The 3,395-nt window shown below is 40.0% G+C and overlaps 1 non-coding gene across 1 annotated transcript; it reads right to left on the bottom strand.

The window, feature by feature from the left end:
- Positions 1-2,622: 2,622 nt before the first annotated feature.
- Positions 2,623-2,730, bottom strand: LOC130964382 (small nucleolar RNA R71). The gene has a single exon (XR_009080479.1). It is a non-coding gene; the product is annotated as a small nucleolar RNA R71 (small nucleolar RNA).
- Between the last annotated feature and the right edge of the window lie 665 nt (positions 2,731-3,395).

The raw sequence follows: 3,395 nt of genomic DNA on the forward strand, positions 1-3,395 counted from the left end.
GAGGTCCTAACAAAGTGGGTTGCTAAAAATAACTTAAAAGACAGGACGACATAAAGAAGTCGGACCAGTCGACCACACTAACCAAAGTTATAAAAAGTCAATCCCTGGAAAGAGGATTACTAAAAATAACTTAAGAAGAGACCGACATGATGAAGTCGGCCTCCTACAAGCAAGTTATAATAATCCCTGAAAGAGACCTGATAAAGGTCCAAGAAAGAGGATTACTAAAAATAACTTAAGAAGAGACCGACATGATAAAGTCGGCCTCCCACAAACAAGTTATAAAAAGTAATCCCTGAAAGAGACCTGATAAAGGTCCAAGAAAGAGGATTACTAAAAATAACTTAAGAAGAGACCGACATGATGAAGTCGGCCTCCCACAAACAAGTTATAAAAAGTAATCCCTACAAGAGACCTGATAAGGGTCCAAGAAAGAGGACTACTAAAAATAACTTAGAAGAGACCGGCAGGACGAAGTCCGTCTGATAAACCACTATTTTATAGTTTATATTGTGTTTAATTGTGTGGTTTTGTCGTGATCCTTACCCACTTATTCATCAATTTAGCATGCATTTAGATTTCCTTCCTGAATTTATTACATGTTTGAAAATTGCTTCCTAGAGACTTTAATTATTTAATTTTAATTCTCCTTTATTCCACTCGATGCCGTAATCTGTGTGTCAAGTGATTCAGGCTTTATAGGGCATGAATGAGACGGAGATTGGAGAGGAAGCTAGCAAAAATGGAAGGAACACAAGAATTTGAGGAGATAACCAGCGAAAAGTGACGCGGTCGCATGCCTCACGCGACCGCGCGAAGGAGCGCAAATCGCAGTGACGCGGCCGCATGGCTTGCGCGGCCGCGCGGATTGGAAAGCACAAGCAACTTGGTAGCGTGGACGACGCGAACGCGTGAAGAGGAAAAGTGCAAGCGACGCGTCCGCATGGACGACGCGATTGCGTGACATGCGCGATCTGCATAATCTGCAGAATCCGAAATCAGCGATTTTGGACCCTATTTCGGCCCAGTTTTTGGCCCGGAACAGCAAACTAGAGGCAGAGAATATGCAGAAACAACAGAGACACATTCATTGAGTAGTTTTAGATCTAGTTTTTTCGCTCTCTTAGGTTTTTCTCTCTAGTTTTTAGAATTTTAATTTTCAATTGGTCTTAGCATTAGAACATTGAGAAGAGTTATTTCCTCATCAAGACTTCATCATTCTAGTTTGTTCTCTTAACTTGGTTTTTTTCTTCCATGTTCTCTGTTATGTTCAATTTTGTCATTCAGATAATTTTATGATTAATTAATGCACGGATTATTTCTTTTTAATTTAATTTCAATTCCAATAATCATGTCTTCTTTTAATTCCCTTTCATGTGCCATGGATTCTTTATTTACAATGCATGAGTAGTTTCATTACTTCATGGGGAGTTGATTAAAAGGAACTCTTGAGTTGGAAGGATTGAAGGAAAAATTTGTAATTGGGTTAAATGTTGGATTGCTATCCTGTCACCGATGCCAATCCCTTTGAATTAAGTGGGTTGCAACTTGTGAACAGATCTGGCATTCCCACTTGTTTGACTTTCCCTTACCTAGTAAGGGATAACCAAACAGAACAACTATTAATTATAAATTAATCTTACAATCACACCATCAATGATAGAGATTCTAACCAATCAATTCCCACTCAAGGCTTTTTATTTATATTATTTAAAATTCCTCAATCTAAATCCCAATTTACTTAGCTCAACTTCTTGGAATATCTGATTAATAAAATAGCACACTTTTCTGCAACTCGTTGGGAGACGACCTGGGACTTAAAACTCCCAGTAATTTTAATTTAAACTTTCTGTGACATATTTCTAAATTTATAGGCAGATTTTCGGTGAGTTAAGAACTATACTTGCAACGTAACCATTTAAATAAATTTTTAATTCACCAGCTTCTGCACTCCATCAATTTTTGGCGCCGTTGCCGGGGAGTTGCAATAGAGTGCTAATTTTATTAATTAGAATTTATTTACTTGCATTTTATTTAATTTTGCTACTATGAGCTGCATGTTTCTTCCGTCAAATGACACGTTCACTTCCTGATCCGCGCTTGCTAATATTCGATCCTGAAATTGAAAGAACAATTTCACGAATAAGGTGAGAATAGCGTAGGTTAGTCCGCTCTGAGGGCAGATCTGAAAGTGAATCTGAGGAAGAAACCAGCCCCCGTTCTACTGATTCGGTTGTTTTACGTGCAGAAAACATGGCATCTAGAAGAGTTACCATTTAGGAGGAAGGAGCTTCTGATTTTACAATGCAACCGTTTCAAGCGCATCATCCAGCGGTAGCTACGGATTTTGAAATAAAGACCGCACTGCTAAATTTGATGCCCAAGTTTCATGGCCTACCTGCTCAAGAGCCTATCAAGCACTTGAGAGATTTCCAGGCAGCCTGTTCTACTGTCAGGCGTGATGGCACTGATGAAACTTCAATTCTGCTGAAAGGTTTTCCGTTCTTTCTTGAGGGAAAAGCAAGAGAGTGGTACTACACTCAACCTCTAGCAAATGTATCCAACTGGGATACTCTCAGAAAGGAGTTTCTGGAGAAATTCTTTCCATTTGAAGTTACTGATAAACTGAGGAAGGATATCTCTACAATTGTTCAGGATGATAATGAGACTCTCTTTGAATACTGGGAGCGCTTCAATAATCTTTTGGAAGCATGCCCCCACCACATGATTGACAAGATCGTGCTACTCAGCAATGTCACACAAGGTATGAGGCCCCAAGATAAGACCACGTTGGAAAGTGCCAGCAATGGGTCTATGAAGAAGTACAAGACCACTGATGAAGCTTGGCAATTGATCAGTGATTTAGCTGAATCTACTCGGAACCACAGACAGAAGCAAGGCCGTTCAAGGGCCGTTGCAGAAGTATCTTTTGGCATAGAGACTGCTGCTCTAAATCGAAGCATCTGTGAAATGACCAACCTGCTGAAGCAAATGCAGTTAAATCAACAAGCTCAGCAAACTCAACCGCAGCAAAACCAACAACTAGTTCCACAAAGAATTTGCAGAATTTGTGCTGATTACAGCCATTACACTGATGAATGCCCGCAGCTCCAACAAGAAGACAACATGGTGGCATCCACTCACAACTTCTATGACCGCCCTAACCAAGGGTACAATTAAAATGGAAATAATAACCATGGATGGCAGGACAATTCAAACCAGAATTGGAGGGACAACAATAATAGGGGAGGCAGAGATAATCAGGGAAATCAGAGGTGGAATAATTACAACAACAGGCAGCAAAATCAACCTTACCGAGCACCTCACCTGTGGCAAAACCAAGGACCACCGAACAATCAGCAGCAAACCTCTCAATTTACTCATTCTTTTGTATC

This window comes from Arachis stenosperma, chromosome 2 (assembly GCF_014773155.1).
Source record: "Arachis stenosperma cultivar V10309 chromosome 2, arast.V10309.gnm1.PFL2, whole genome shotgun sequence".
NCBI lineage: Eukaryota > Viridiplantae > Streptophyta > Magnoliopsida > Fabales > Fabaceae > Arachis > Arachis stenosperma.